The sequence below is a fragment of the Tamandua tetradactyla genome, chromosome 5 (genome assembly GCF_023851605.1).
Source record: "Tamandua tetradactyla isolate mTamTet1 chromosome 5, mTamTet1.pri, whole genome shotgun sequence".
Taxonomy (NCBI): domain Eukaryota; kingdom Metazoa; phylum Chordata; class Mammalia; order Pilosa; family Myrmecophagidae; genus Tamandua; species Tamandua tetradactyla.
In genome coordinates, this window is record NC_135331.1 from 150,199,012 (window position 1) to 150,216,308 (window position 17,297).

Consider the following 17,297-nt stretch of genomic DNA (forward strand, 5'->3'; position numbering starts at 1 on the left):
CTGGAAATGGACACTGCAGAGTTAATATCAAGTTAGAAATAACTCCACTTTCTAATCACTTGAGAAAATGTAACTTTCAAAAGAGTTATACTTTAAGAGGAAAAAATGCTATGTCAAAAATAAAATAACTTGAAATTAAAATATAATCCCAAGATACTTTATTTCAAGCAGACTCTCAGCATACAGTGCATATGAATTTCTAGTAAATGTATTCTTACAATGGAAGTTACGATGTTTCTTATTATTATAAGAGAATTTTCTGATGGGCTCAAATATTTTAAATATTCTCTTTATGGGACTCTTATTTAGAGTAATCATGAACCTAAAGAATTATAACTTCTATTTTCTTGTAACAGTGAAGAAATGAATAAAGCAGCTGTCATATGTTATCGAATGGAGCTATTTAGCAGAAGTGAATATGAAAGTATTCAATATTTTACAACATGAAAAAAAGAGAGCAGGGACAAAGAAATCCCCTAGCAAGCTGTATCCATAGGTAATAACATGAAATATACAAATAATATTACAATATGCTTTTACTGGAAATATAGGCCATTAATTTGGTTGTGAAAATGTTTCAACAAAGTAGAAAAAGAAAGAATAAGGCACTTCTGTTTCTGAGCATTTGATCGGTTATCCTACCTGGATTTTCTTTTGCCACTGAAAACAACTACACATCTTAAGATGCAAGGCAAAATATATATACCTCTAAATATAAATTTAAATACAGCCCAAGATTTGAAGATGTAGACTTTAAATTTTATATTTGAAAATGTAAAAAATAAAATGCAAAATGTTACTCTAATCTTTGTAGATACCTTGAAATGTTAGTATGAAAATAGAAATACTAAAATTAAGAGTAAACAAAGATCTATATTTGTTGCTTAAAAATAATGCAATATGAATTATGATTTACAGTATCATTGTCTATTATTAGTTTCCTATAATCCTACAATTACTTTTTCTTTCTGTCCATTCATTAACACAAAGATTTTTTTTTATCATTTTTAAAATATGACCTGCTTTTTCAAGTTAGGATGAAAACAAATAATAATTGTAGTCTTTGAATGTAAAATTTATCCAAAGGCCATTAAATATACCACCGACATATTTTATACACAAGATTATGAGGTTATTTAATATTTAGCTTCATGATTTTTCAGAAAATTGTCAAACATCCCACAAGTAACTATTTCAGTATAATTTCACATGCAGATCATGGACCATTACACTCTATTCTCATATTTAAGTCACTATAGAAAAAACCATGTTATTCTTTGGAGAATAATGCTCACCAATGACCCAATCTGCCGGACTGACAATGGCAAAGGAAATCAATACCAGCCAAGATGCAAGGTTCAGGAAGAATCTAAGCTAGTCATTATCCGTTAAGTTTGACAATTTTTATATGAAAAGAGAGAGGGGGAAAAATGGTGATGTTGATGAGCCAGTTTCATAGATTTTCATAGCAGCACCACCAACAATGCTCAAATATGTCAAAGCTGGTGTGAAAAATGAAAACCAGTGACAATGAGAGTATTCAGCTTGAAAGATATCTTATCTCTTTCCCATGTTACACTTCAGAAACAATATAAAACACGATTACTAGTCCCAGTGGAAGGAAGGACTCTTTACAAGTGATATTACCATTTCAAAATATCTTTGTATAAAAGTGTAGCTAAATAAAGATTCTGAAATATCAAGACTTCTGTGACTGAAGCTGGTTTTTCTGTATAAAAGATCTGTTCCTCAATAGAAGGTTGGCAGTTAGGAGTGGAGAGGAGTCAGTTCATTCGTACATCCCTGGATCAGGCTTAGCTGAAATACATTAAAGGTAATAAAAATCTGTGAGTATAAAGATGCCATATGTATATGAACTTGAGTTTTGTGTGTTTTATACAGCATAACATTTAAATAAAATATTTGTATGCCACTGTCAGAGGAACCAGTGCCCCCAAAGAACATGCCCATTCAGAAACCAAAGAGCTACATGTCTGCAAATCATTCGAAAGTGAACACAAAATCTACTCTGGGAGGAGGTTCCATCTGTGATTTGTGCTGGCCATTTTCCAAGACCTCTAGGAGGCTAAATGACAGAGGATAATATTGCATGTCATGTGCCACTTTCCTTTTAATTTTTTTCTCCAGAAACTATGCATTTCTCTAAAAGTGAGATAAAAAATTTGTTTCCTTGTGAACTAAAGAACAAAGTCCAACTTATTTATGAACTAAGAGAACAAATTACATAATCTAACTTAGGCACAAATAAAATGGGGAGATTATGACTTCAAAATAAATTTAGGGTTTAAAGGAAATTCAAATGTATTGCTTTTAGTTGAGTGAATTTCCCACCTATGAAAGGTAAAATATGTTCGTGGTAGGTTTTCCCGGTTGGAAGTTTCCTACCTGTGGATCAGATATGAGCATTTGAAGTTATGTTTCAATTGTCATCACCTTGTGAGCTGCAAATATTACTGCTTAAGAAATATAACCAGTTTTCATACTGTCACATGCTAACCAATTTTAATTAGAAAATCTGCTGAAGAAAGGAAGCCTGTGATACACTCCAGAGCTAAGATATTTCAGCTTTGCTGCAAGTCCTGTACTACTAATCATCAACCAAGTTATCCAGACAATAACCACACTCACGAGTATTTAATCATGTCTTTTACTCATCATCATAAAACAGCAATACTTTATCTCTATACGAACTAAGTAAATAAGTGTTACATTATTTTCCAGTATAACATAACAGAATGTGTAACCTGGGTTATAGAAATTCTTCTCACTTAAATTCAAATCTCATAGCTTAGTGAAGGAGCTACATTTTAAAAATTATTATTTTAAGAAAATGGTGATGTAATGGTGATATGTATGTGCGTGTATATTTTAATCCCAGTGAAACATCATTTTTTCTTTAAAAAATATCTCCCATGTACCTACTCCTTCTCAAAATTTCCACATTTTTATTTTAAAGATAACTTCTATACAGCTAACATTTTTGTTCCTCAGTAATATTTCTACTAATTTACAGAATTGACATAGGTTATGAAGAAATATATGATAGATATCTTTTTTTTCTCCTTTTCTCTCTAACCTCAGGCAGGTTTTGACATAGGGAAACCTCCAAATATTTAGGCTGTTTCAATGAAACTCTTTCCTTGGTCGTGGTGCCGAATGAATGTCCAGAGAACAATGTGACTATTCTTTATACATTCTTCCTTAATGGGAAAAATCAGTCACAGGGTGATGTTTCATTAATCCTCTGATACAATTTTATTTATATCTACAAATTCAGCCATTAAGCTTCTACCAACCAGTGATTCTTTGTTTAAATCCCAAACTTTCTAATCGCTTTTTAAAACTCTTTGATGGTATCTACTAATGTACACATATGCTTACCCTATGACCCAGAAAGAGCCAAGTTATTAAAATATCCATAGCAAAATAATACTCAATAATTCCAAACTCACAAGCAACAAAATATTCTTTATTTTGCCCAACAATGGTGGAATGGGTATTTATACTGTGACATGTTCACAAAATGGAATACTATATAACAATGAAAATGAGTGAAATACAAATACATTAAAAAATAAAAGCAATTCTTACAAACATGATATTAAGAAGAAATAAGAAGCCTGAGTCAAAAGAGTTTAGACTGTATGAGTCTATTTATCACAAAGTTCAAAAATTGGCAAAACAATGTATAATGTTAGATGCCAGGATAGTGATTAAGCTTTGGTTGGTGTGACTGACAAGAAGAGTCACGAGGGAGGCTTCTGGGTGCTGCTAATGCTTTTTTATCTTGGTGCTCATTAAATAGGGGCCCACAGCCTGTGAAAACTCAATGAGTTGTAAGTTATAATTTCTTCTCTATACTACATGTACAGTTGAATAAACAGTAAAAAACAAACAAACAAAAACAACATATAATATTCTCAAGGGTAAGTGTATGTAGGAGTAAAGTCGCTTGAAATGTTGCTCTGATACAAAATCAGTTTAAACTCTATTACATTTTTAAGCCTTGAGTTTATTTTCCTTATAGATGCAATTTAGAAAAACAAAATATTTTCAGAACCAATGATTGAGGCACCCTTTATCGATTTAGCATTTTATAACTCAATCATGCCTTCTTCGCTGATGTTTTATCAGTCAATTCTTCTCTCTTGCAAGAGTTAGTAATGGTCTCTAAGAAATGGCTAGTTTTTCTCATCTTGCTATTCTGCTGTATGTTTATTCCTCTCCCACTCCTGTTTCTTTCATTACAGTTTCAGATTTCCAGATAGTGATTTCCTTGATTTCAGATCCTTTGAAAATTACTCTAAAATACATTCTTAGATATAACACAAAATTTAGAGTATACAGGTTAAATTTAAAAATTTTATTCAATCACCAAAATCAATGATCAGCACTGCTTACCTATTTTGTGTAACCTAGAAACCAGATGCCCTTCTCCCATCTCCCCTAACCACATTCTACCCAATTCCTATTTCTTAACCTCAGCACAATGCATCAGCATTCTAAAAATGAAAGTGAAATAAATAATTCTCAAAGTAAATCAGGGCATTATAAACAGAATTGTAGATGGTCTGCCAAACAATCCAGGGATAATTGTGTTGGCCAATATAAGCGCCACATGAGACAATGCCGGAGACGTCCACCTGGCTTGTCTGAGTCTCAACAAATAGGGATAAGATGGAGAAAATTGATGCAAACTCTAGATCATGGTACTTGGAAAACTTCAGCTCATTTTTCTACCATAGTGCAGTAAATTACTAGTGAGAATGCTAAATAGAAAGCGAAGGCTCCTTTAATTATGCATAAAAGAAATTTCCTTTTGGACCATTTTTTTTTAATGCTTCCTGCACAAGAGAGGCTGAAGTGGGTTATGAGCATAGGTCTGTCATCAAGCTCATTATTTTCTCTCTCTTCTTTACCTCTGTATTCCTACAGAATCCAGCATAGTACATATAGCATATGGTAGACAATATAGACATTTTTTGACTACATGCATGCATAACTTGGAGGAGAGTGAAAAGGATTTGAGAGGAGGTCATTCACTTGGAGCCTAATGAGCAGAATTGTGAAAGGCCTAAAAGAGTGGGAGACACGTTGGTGTGCATTAACAGATACTTAATGAGCAGTTTAACTACCATGCTGAGTCTGGCCTATATTACAATGCATTATTTTAAGGCTATAAATTATTTATATGCCTAAAACATATGTATCTGCTTTCATCCTCTCTTTTTTCTCAATGCTTTGTATTCACTTGCATCTTGACAAAGAATACAATTATGTGTATTTCCTCAAGATAAGGGGAAAAAATATCTTGAATGGAAAAATCAATTTGTTAAATCTATATTTTTCATGTTATAAAGTATTTTCACTTGGAGAATTACCAGGATTAATTGCCCTCATTTGTTCTCCATGTGGCAGTATTCAGACCTTCCAATAGATGTTTCCCCCTGTCCCCAGTGAGTGCACAACAATTTCTTAAAGCTCCTTTTGGAAACATTCCCAGATATAAGTAAATACATTGAAAATAACAGAATCGTGAAAGTAGTGTTTTTCAAAGGGAAATTTCATAAAGGTAACTTTTAGATTGAAAATAATTTTTGTTAAATTAAAGGGGAATGTGCTCTAGGAGCCTGTGAAATACCAACACAATGGTGAGTGGTGAATGAGTACGTGGCTCATCAAAACTGCAGCAAAACTTCAAACATTACTTTGAAGACAGAAAAGGATATAATTCAACATGGTTCTTAAAATAAACATACTTGGGTCCATTGTATGGGCCTGAGCAGTATTGCCCTTAGTGAACACATAGGTGAACTGGGATCCATCAACTCATAGCCACAATTGAAAGAAAACCAATTTTGTTAATGGATATATGCTCCCAGAAAGATTGCAGGAGATTATAATTAGCTACTTAAGACAAGCAAGACTGTGAATAAGAGTGGTAGGCTTAAACCTAAAGTTGTGACAGAAGCAATGAGCAGTCAAAATAGCAATGTCTCATAAGATTTTTTTTTTAATTAGGGGTAATTATTTCCCTGCTCTGTTGAAAGTAGAAACAAAACATTAAGAGAAAGTCTATATTTTTTAAAGCCAACTCTTTGTGCATTAGACATAGAAAAACATGGTACAAAGTGTGTCCAGTAAATTTCTTTTATGCACACCGAATGGCTACTTCCTCACAGTTTGGCTCTGTCATGGCCTTCCGACTGCACCATAATAAGAGGATCAAAAGAAGCAATCTCAGATTCAGCCGCTCAACTTCACATTATTTCATAGCCATGAATTAAATTAAACACTCACCAGTGAATAACAATTGTGACTAAGGATGAGGGATGCACAATACTAAGAAACAACTGAAAGTATATGGCCACTCATAGAGTGCCAATCATTATAAATATACATGTGCACAGGTAAATAAACCTACTGAAATCATTCATCCAACATCCATCTACTGAGCACTCATTATGTAAGGGTACTATAGAAGATGTCTTAAGTTATAAGAAAAACATAATTTGACTTACTTTTTCTCAAGTTCTGACCAAAGCATGATTTGACTTACTATGTGTAGGGCAGAGTAGGGCCATAGAACAATGACTCAACTATGCGGAAAATCATATAGACCTTTGAGAATTAGACAAAGCTATGAGACCCTTTCTTAGGAGGGAAAACAAAAACATTTGCACAAATACCTATATAATTTTACCTGTCATTTTGGGGTTTCACATATCTCTAAATTTCACCCATGGGCCCAGGGAATCACAGGTTACCACTCCAGTTCTTCGAACTACTTGACTACCATTCTCATTTCACACCTGCCTGCCATACTGGTGACATTTTTTTTAAACTATCACATTGAATTAGCTACATATTGCTCATAAACCTTTACCCCAAATAGCTTAAAACACAAACATTTATTATCTCACACAGTCTCTGAAGATCAGGAATCTTGGAGTGGCTTAGCTCAGTGGTTCTGGCTCAGGGTCTCTTATGAGTTTGCAGTCAAAATGTGGATCAATCAAAAAAAAAAAAAAAAGAAGAAAAAAAAATGTGGATCAATTCTGCAGTCATCCTGAGGCATGATTAGATCAGGGATATCTACAGTCAAGTTCACTCACTTGGCTGATGGTAAGAAGTCTCAGTTCCTTACTGGCTATTGGCTGAAGTCCTCAGTTTCTCACCACATTGCCTCTTCACAGGGCTGCCCTTACAGAACAGCTGACTTCTCTTAGGGCAAATGATCAAAAAGAAAGCAAGACAAGCAAAGAGGAACCCACAGACCTTTTATGATATAGCCTCTGAAGTGAAATAACCTGCTGTAATCTATTGGTCATAACACACAAATCACAACAGAATGTGGAAGCGGATTTCACATAGGTATGAATACCAGATAGCAAGGATCACGGAGGACCATCTTGGAAGCTAGTTACCCCAACATTCACACTAGGATAAAAAAATAACAGTGAAATATGGGAGTGGACGTGGTCAAGGGACTTGACCACTGAAATTATTTAATACCATATTAACCTAGTAAATTATCCTCATGTGTAAATAGAAGGATTTGATTAAATAAACACTTAGGTCTCTTCCACCTTGAGTATTGTGAGATGAGATGGACATCTCATTAACATTCTAGCACATGGAATTACATAGCTATTAGGAATTCAAGATTCATTGAAACTCAGAGTCAATCAGTAAATTTATTTATCCTAATTTATATACTCAGGAGGACACAATTCATTTCAACTTATTGTGAAATGTATTAATTATTGACAGTAAATACTTCAAGCCACAAATATGTTGTTTTTTGCTGTTAATTTTCTTATCTACATGGTGATTATTAGTGAAATAAGAAAGAAAATGTCAGCAATACCTTTCAAAAATTGTGTTATTGAAATGTTTTATAATTCTGCCTGTGAAACCTGGAATGTGTCAAGATACATCTAGCCTACAGGTAACTCCTAAAACAAAGCCTACAAAGTTTCCTGAAATCCATTTTAGGTCATCTCGGGCATGTTGTCATCAGGAAGCAGTAGTTCATGAACGACTGCCTGGAGGACTTTTAAGGACGATTGCAAGTTATTGAAGTGGAAAAGCTTTATAGGGAACCAAAATATATCCTAATATCAACCCTGAGGTCTCTTATTGCATAGTCAAGCATGGCTGCATAAAATAGATTGAATAAAACTGGAACCATTAGATAGCCCTGCTTCCCAGGATTGGTGATGGATGACTCCAGCCAGATGCCATCAACATGAGCTTGACCAGTCATTTCATCATGAAAGTTTCAAGCTGTTGGTAAATTTCTATGACAAACCAACTTATATTATAGTTGTCAGAGCAGAGATTCTCTACCAGCAAATATTGTGGTAGATTAATAATAGCAATGTTGACAGTTGGAGGTATGCTACATTCCTTTCATTGTACGATGGTATCACCGGAACCAAGTGACATATCTCTAAAAGGTAAACTGTTGTTTTACCTTAATTACAATCAGCAAAACACAGTTTTCCACTTGCCATCCAATTCAATATGACTCAATAAATATTTAATGAGCATACCTCAGTAAATAAGATCAACAGACTTGTTGCCCTCATCTAGTTTACAATCTACCCTTGGATGGTGGGTGGGGGGGTGGATAGAATTTAAACAATTACAAGGAGGATGAATAATCAGTTTTCACACTTCTTATAATGAAAATCATTCCTACGACACATAATTAAAAATCCAACAACCAAAGAATTTCTGTCTTTGGTGTTTCCAGCCATAAACCCACGCATGCATATTCACTCTCCCTGTCTCTCCCTTTCTTTCTCTCTCAATCTTCCCTTGCAGACTTTCATTCTTGCCCTTTTCTACCTATTCTTGACTCTAGAGGCTGACCCTGAATGGACTACACTGACAGGCTCCTCTGCTCTCTGGCTTTCATTTAGGTTTGAACACTGTAGAGAAATACCAAGAGTAGAAACAAAAGGAGGAAGTAGATTGAGCACAGGGTATGCAGTCCTCCAAATCCTTCCCTTGCTGGGTCACTTTCAGCTGGCTGAGTCACTGACCAATGAGTCACCAGGTTCCACACTGCATCCCTTTGGGCCAACCCTGGTAACAGTGTCAGAGTTTTGTATTATTCCTGTGATTTCCCTACACACAGAGACCACACTTTTGGAAATTGTTCCTCTATTGCCCATCCTTTGAATTATTCTATTTGGGATGTTGTATCTGTTTCCTCCTGGCACATCCTGCTACAGATATTTTCAACAAACTTCGCTTCCCCCTATGACAACTACTGGCCCTTTAGGCCTACCTTCCCCTTGTATGAGCTTTGCCACTGAGTCTATTGTCTCTTTTCGTTCCCAGAGCAGATATCTAACTTCAGAGAGAAACTAAATCAAATTAAACAAAAATAACAGCAGAACAACAACCAAAGTAAATTCTGCAAGCAAAAATTTGCTTGAAACTCTTCATCTGGTTGATGGTGCCAGTAGTTTCCTTCCTTTTTTTTTTTTGCCTCTTTGTTTCTGCTTTGGTGAGGACTGGGGGAAGGAAACTGATGCAAGTACCAATGAGAGAAGAGGCAAAGTTGAACACCCAGTAAACAAGATAAAGGCTAGAGATGCAACTCTGCTGTAATAAAATTAACTCATATTGCATTGGTAGGAATTTGTACAGGTGAGGAAACTCAAATTTAGGACAGAAGAGGAGGGAGATTGGAACAGCTGTGAGGACACAGGTCCATTCAAAGAGGAGAGCAGGAGAATGTAGTCTCTCTCTATGCCTGAAACTAGAATATTAAGGCTTACTTATCTTTAAGAAGGCAATTAATCCTTGGATTGATTTGGGGAGAAAACTAAAGAATAATTATAAGAAATATTTAAAATAATTCACAAAATTTCTATTTAAATTCACTTTCTGTAGGATATTATTGCATAAAGTGAGGAACAATGTATCATTGAAATGCTGAATTACAAATGTTTGGAAGGAAGAGAGATTTTTAATTTTATTAAAGTTACACACACACACAGGAAAATAATGCAATTTTGTGTAAAGCTATATACTCATTGTGCATAAGGCATTAGTACTCACTAGTAAATAAAAGTTTATGTGCATTTCATATGTATGTTAGAATTTCACATCTGGAATGGATCTCTTTTCAGAGACTGAAAGCTACTCCAAACTTTTTGTATATAAGTTACAGGATCTAACTAACCAGTAATCACATTTTATTATAAAAATAGAAACAGGCTCTGTGTAACTCAAAGACACAGATGGCGGTTAGATAAACCAAGAATTCATGACAGAAAAGAACTTGCTATCTCTTTTTGTTTTAATTATTATTCATTTTTAAACAATGCTTATTATAAAACATTCAAATAGTAGAGCGGGTTAGATTAAATAAAGCTAAAACTTTGTAGCAGCTCCTTTCATCAAGAGATGGAGTCTTTTTTCCCTCATTCTTTAAATCTGGACCAGACTTGTTTCTTGTTACTTGACCAATATTATGCAGTAGAAATAACACTGGGTGACCACCAAGTTGTGGCCTCAAGAGGGCTTGCAGATTTTCTTCTGCCCTCTTGGAACCCTCTTGGAACACCACTGTATTATGAACAAACTTAGAGACCAGTTAGGCCTAAGAGATGGTGGGCCTAGCCATTAATGACAGTCTTTAAGCATAGGCCCCAGACATATGAGTGAGTCAGTCCCCAGCTAACCCACCAGTTGACTGCAAACACATGAGTGAATCCAGATACCATCCCATGGAACATAATTGAGCCATCAAGTTGAAACTTGCTCAAATTTCCAATGACAGAATTGTAAGCAAATAAATGGCTGTTGTTCAAAGTCACCAAGCTTTGAGGTACTTAGTTACACAGTAGTAGATAACTAATGCATATAAAAAACTAGAAAGCAGCAGATCAAAGTTTTCCCTACCCAGATTCTCCCAACCTCATTCACCAGATAATAATCACAGTTAACATTTTTTGTGCATACTTTGAGACATTTTATGTACCATGGTGAATGGAGAGATAGATAAAAAGATGGATGAATACATAAGTAGACTGAAAAATAGCTAACTAGCTAGGAACATTTCAGAGCTGCCATATTATACACTTCTGTAGCTTCATCAATTAATAATATATCATAGATAATTTTCCAAAGCAACAGAAAAATACATTCCTCATTTTTTCAACAACTCTATAATGTTTTCTTATTGGTAGACAGTGAAGTTGTTTACAATTTTTCTCAGTGTAAAAATGCTGAAGCAATTAATGTTATCATGGCTTTTTTTTTTTTTTGGAAACTTATGCAGGTGTAACAGAAGGATAAAGACTAAGTGTAATCGTTGGGTGAAAGTTTCTTACTTTTTTGGCTTTTGATAGCAATTTCCAAATTATAATAATCAAAATGGTGCCCTTTGTGCTATCAGTTTTTTAAGAAATTTAGACTGTTTCTGACTACTGCTGTCTTATCTCCACCCATCAAAACCTGACCAGCTTGCCTGGAGACGCACATGCTTGCTACCACAATTATATTTAAAACATGCTGATGACTTGGGGGTTTTAAGCACAACCTCAAGTTCTAATGTTTTGTGTGCATTCTTCCTACATTTGCAACAACCAGTTTACCCAATGCACCTGATCCATTTAAAACTTCTTTTAGAGTGAAGGCAATTCACCCAAATACACAGAAATCTGCTGGTGGTCAGGGAAGAGTTCAGTGCTCTGCCATATCCATTCATCCTGAAATCAGTCTGCCTGCAGTCATTTTCATTGGGTTATAATGAGTTAGTACATGATGCAAAGTGGCAAAAAAAGGAGGTAGAAAATTGTAGGAATGTCTGAGAAAAACGAATGAATGAATGAATAAAGTAAGGCCAGATTTGCAGATTTGTGAAACTCAAAATCTCAAATTTTTCAAGGGCAAAAAATAACCTATTAACTTACGCACTGAAATATTGAACATGAAAAGGAATACCGAGTGAACGTTCGGAAATTTAAACTGCAGCTGTGTGGTTCCTGCTGCTTCCCTTCCAGATGTGTTATCCATCAAACAGTTCCCTATTAACCCTGGTAGATAAGCCAGCTTCATGCAACAGGGAATAGTCATTTCATTGGTTATCCAGGGATGCACGGTATTGAAGCTAATGCAGAACTTTGGGCCCTGTAAGTGGCCAAATTTGAAATGCTCCCCACCAGGCAAAATGGGTCCCATGTGGTCTGTGACTTCACCAGGTCACTGAGCCTCCAAAGACAGCTGCAAAGAAGAAATGATTCTCTCCTGGCTACACTTACTCAACCACTTCCCACCCACAGCTCCAGAAAGAACACACCATAACTCTTGTCCAAGTGGTTCTGTGTGCCAAATTGCAGCTAGGGATCAATACCATCGTTTAGTTAAATTTATATTGCTAGCTCAAAAATCTATTTATAACTATAACACTTTCACTTGCCATTCAGTTTATCTGCTTCATATCTCTGTCTCATTACATGATTCAGATTTTGTGAGTAACTATGGGACATACATAATAATTATTACTAATCACAACTTCTCTTTAACATTTACCCAAGGATAAAGTTTCTGAGAGTCAGTACCAGAATCTAAACATGTCAACCACTTAATATACAAATGATGACGTTGCATTAAAATGTGTATAAATATATATAGGATATTTTACAGCAGTTACAGTAAATTTCATATTCATTATATAGTTTGTTCCTCAAATAATCCTGTGGGTTAAATTCAGAGTAGTTATTTCTACCATTATGCAAATGAATAGATTAGGCTCAGAAGATTGGCTTTTCCACAGTCATGCAGTTAGTATACTGAAGTACATTTGGTATCCAAACAGAGTTCTTTTGAAGTGATTGTTCCTAATCATCCCAAATATTGATCTAAATGTCAATTGAAACAAAGTAGATTAGAACTAAAATATTATTAAACAGAGGGAAAATTAGAGCATTGTGATCAATTAATAGGTGGTAAATTTTACTCCAAATGGTGAATGAAGATTGTCTATTACTAGTAGGAAATTGATTTGGTATATAGACTGGCCTAATACATAATAGGTCCTCAGTAGGTTATTGAGGAAGTGAATAAATAAATCAGTGTATTTGCCATATCACTTGTGCTATGATCATTTTCTTGCTTTTATTTATACCACCAAGAAATGAATTAAGTGTGACTTTAAATGTTGAGTACTTAAAATTTAGTCCAGCTCTGCTCATACATAGCTAAGGAAAAAATATATTTTTAAATAATCTAAAATTAATATATGACCATATAGTATTACTTCTTGTTTGAAGAATAAATAGAATAACTCAAGTGCCAGGACCATCACCAGGGATTAGTAGTTATAAGTACTTATGTTTTTCAACTTTAATCACTATCTCCAGTGTTATCAAATCTCCAATAATATACTTACATATGACAGCCAGGATTCTTCCAATTGGCATTTAACAATTCTGCCCAATTATTACAGTTTAAAAAACTCTAATACAAGGCAGGTACAAGGGTAGTTCAGTGATTGAATTCTCACCTGCCATGCAGGAGACCTGAGTTCTTCGATACCTGGCCCAAAAATAAACAAACAAGCAAACAAAAGAAAGAAAAACAAATAAAAATTCAACAAATGGTGCTGCAATAACAAATAACAGGATACTCACATGGAAAAAGAATGAAATGTGACCCCTGTCATACAGCATACAAAAAAAACCCTCTAATACAGTAGTTCTCAAATGTATTAGTACTTTAATGTGCATTAGAATCTCCTCCTCATTAAAACACAGATTGCTGGGTATGATCAGTAGATCTGAAGCAGAATGTGTGTTTCTAATAAATTTCCAGGTGATTCTGATACTGCTCGTTGAGGGACCACCCTTTGTGAAGTACTGCTATAGTAGAAAGCTTTTCTTTTATCTTGAACTTTAAAAATTAAGACTAGAGGATACTACATTGTTACAGGCTCACAGCTCTTCTTGATTACCATCTTTCCTTCCCACATTCATCTTCAGATTGAATGCATCTCCTTTATCCAAGAGCCATATATAATTTCTTTGTTAGAATCAATAGATTTCTAAGGTTCCAACATGGATGCAGGGCTTTGGATTGATTGTAGAATAAATTCAGTCTATAATGGAGGATTCAATGACTATAACAATATTTTTAGAAGTCAAATGCTGAATCATTACAATTTGTTCTTCTATCTAATAAAAATGTTGAAAAAGTATATACAGCTGAAAGTGGACTCTTTTATCATTATCCAGCAAAGGTGTTTGGTATTGCTAGCTGGTGAATCAATGTAACAAAAAAATATTGGTCTCAATTTGAGTATGTTCACAGAGGTATCATGTCTAAACATTAACTGCCACTAGTGGCTCTAGCTAGAAGTAATTAATATGATCTTGAATAGTTGACTTCATTTTTCAATGGCTTGCTTTTGTTGTAGTAAAAATGATTCTTTTCATAAAACTATAAAATATGTAAAATCTCAGAAACCCATGTGACTACAGAGGAAACACCGTGGCCAATTCAGAATTTAAAGCGATATTTGGTTAAAACAAAACAACTCAACATAAAATGAAGCAATTTCATGCAGAACATGGTTAAATTAACAAGAATTTGAAAAAAAAAATGAGGACTTCAAAAATCTATGTTTGGAAATATGAACATATTCAAGGCAGGGATTTGCTACTTTACTAGGAAAATGTTAAATAGAAGCCAGGATTATTAATAATTAATTGTTATGTATGTATCATTTGCTGTATTAGTGCTAAGCCTTTCAACGACCGAGTTGTTAGATGAAGAAATTGATGCTCAAAGATTTGGATTGTCCAAGGAGCCAGTGTGTGAGATAATGTTGAAATAGTTCCAATAATAGAATTAACTGCATATATTATAATAACCTGGATGACTAAATAAGCCTGTGTAATCGGGAAGAAAAGTTATTTTATATTCAGCATCAGATATAATCTCTTTAGGTTTCACATTCTAATTATTTTCAATTCCACTTCCCTATATTCTTTTCTTAATTACAGATTTATATAATCACAAAAGTCTTTTTTGTACTAAATGACTAATACAAATTTTGTGTATAGTCTCTTATTAAAGCAAGGAAATATTTAGGATTATTATAAAAGTGGAGCGCTTTTTTTCCTGTGCTAAAGGATAAAAATTCTTTCCCTTTGAGGAAGTTTTTGCAGTTTCAATTTGATCTTTTTCTCTTCCTTGGTGATTAAGAAATGACTGTCTCTATCTAAATAATGGAATACATTGAGTATTAAAAGGTTACCAATGTGGGTACTCTGTTATTCTCTTGAAACCCTTGTAAAATTGTGCATTCAAGTGTGCTTTACCTGAACAAACCCAGTTTCTCAATTATGCATTATCTGCCAGTGTAAATTTCTACTTTTCCAAGATTTATTTTGCATTCTAATTTTCCATATTAATTTCCTTCTTTTTTTTCATTGAAGAAGTTATCTAACTCAGTCATTTAGGGTTATCACTGATTTCTTTATTTCCATAGCTCTCCTATTTATTAGTGAGTCTCTTTTCTCTCCTTTTTTCTATCGATACAATTGTAAAAATCTTTTCTCCTCCATGCATTTTGCTTTCCTTATTTCAGACTGCTTTCTGCATCTTACTGACTTTCCTGCAAGACTTATTTGATAAAAAAATATTCTTCATTTGTTCCCATCCTATATCTCTGCTGGCAAGTCTTGAAACTGTATTTATACATATTCATTCATAGTGTAGTCTTCTATCTAGGGCTATCTCTCTCTCTCTAGTCATCTATACACTCACACACGCACACACACACACAATGTTCTATTTTGCTAAGCTGCTCAAAGAAGATGCCATAAAATGGACTGGCTTTTAGTAATGGGAATTTTTGGCTTACAAGTTTACAGTTCTCAGGCTGCAAAATATCCAAATCAAGGCATCATCAAGACAATTCCTTCTTCCTGAAGACTGGCCGCTGGCAAGCCTGGACAACTCTGTCACATGGCAAGGCACATGGCTCAGTCTATTGGTCTCTCCCTTTCCCTCTGAATTTTGTTGTTTCAGCTTTTTTGCTTCTGTGCTTTTCCTTCTCTGTCTAGATTTCATTTCCTTATAAAGGATTCCAGCAAGAGGTTTAAGACCCACTGTGAATGAGGTGAGTCACATCTTAAATTAAGATCCTATTCACCAAAAGATCCTACTTACAATGGGTCCACACCTAAAGGAGTGGGTTAACTCAAGAACACGCTTTTCTGGGGTATGGATGGCCTCAATCACCCACACGCATACAAACCTGTAATATGTAATATATATATACATATTTGATACTGTTCTTCATATCATAATGCTCATTTTATTTTCGCCCTCATATTCTAATATTACATTGAAACTTTTGAAATATTTGGTGATCAAATTAAATATTGACTTGAATGGGAATTATTTATTTATATAAGAGCAAACTGTAAAAAAAAAAAAGGCTGATAGCTTGTTAGAATTAATGCAACTTTTTAAAAACTTTTTATTCTAATAACCATATGTACAAATCAAAATTTCCTTTTATAACCACTTTCAAGTATAAAATTCAGTGACATAATTACATTATCAATATTTTGCTGCCAACATCAACATCCATTACCCCAACTTTTCACCATATCACACAAAAACTCTGCACCTATGTAGCAATAACTCTCTCTTTCTCCCACACTCTGGCCCCTGGCTGCCTGGAATCTAGAATCTTTCTCTATAAATTTGCTTATTCTAGGAATTTCATATAAGTGAGGTCATTCACTGACTGTCATTTTGTATCCAGCTAATTTCACTCAACTGAACCTCATTCCTTTGTACAGCTGAAAAATACTCCACTATGTGTTTATACCACATTTTGTTTAATCATTTATCTCTTGATGAACATTTGAGTTTCTTCCACCTTTTATCAGTTATAAATAATGTTGCCATGAACATTACTGTACATGTATCTGTCCAAGACCTGCCTTCAATTATTTTGGGTAAATAAGAAGTGGGTTGCCAGGCCCTAAGCTGATTCTATGTCCAGCTTTCTGGGGAACTGCTGAACTGATCCAGTAGCTGTACCATTTTACAATCCCATCTACAAGGTATATGTGTTCCAATTTCTCCACCTCCTCACCAACACTTATTTTTTATTTTATTAAATAATAGCCATCCTACTGTGTCTGAAGTGATATTGCGGTTTTATGTAACTTTCAAAATAAACTTCTTTGCAGGAATTAACTTAAACTCCAGTTTAACATTTTGAAAATGTA

The 17,297-nt window shown here is 34.4% G+C and overlaps 1 long non-coding RNA gene across 1 annotated transcript in view; it reads right to left on the bottom strand.

The window, feature by feature from the left end:
- Positions 1 to 1,683: 1,683 nt before the first annotated feature.
- LOC143682818 (uncharacterized) overlaps positions 1,684 to 17,297 on the bottom strand; it is a 163,317-nt gene continuing 147,703 nt past the window's right edge. Inside the window, exons 3-4 of the long non-coding RNA XR_013175297.1 lie at positions 13,553 to 13,584; positions 1,684 to 1,818 (exon numbers count right to left, since the gene is read on the bottom strand). This is a non-coding gene — a long non-coding RNA (uncharacterized LOC143682818). The remainder of the gene's footprint in view (positions 1,819 to 13,552; positions 13,585 to 17,297) is intronic.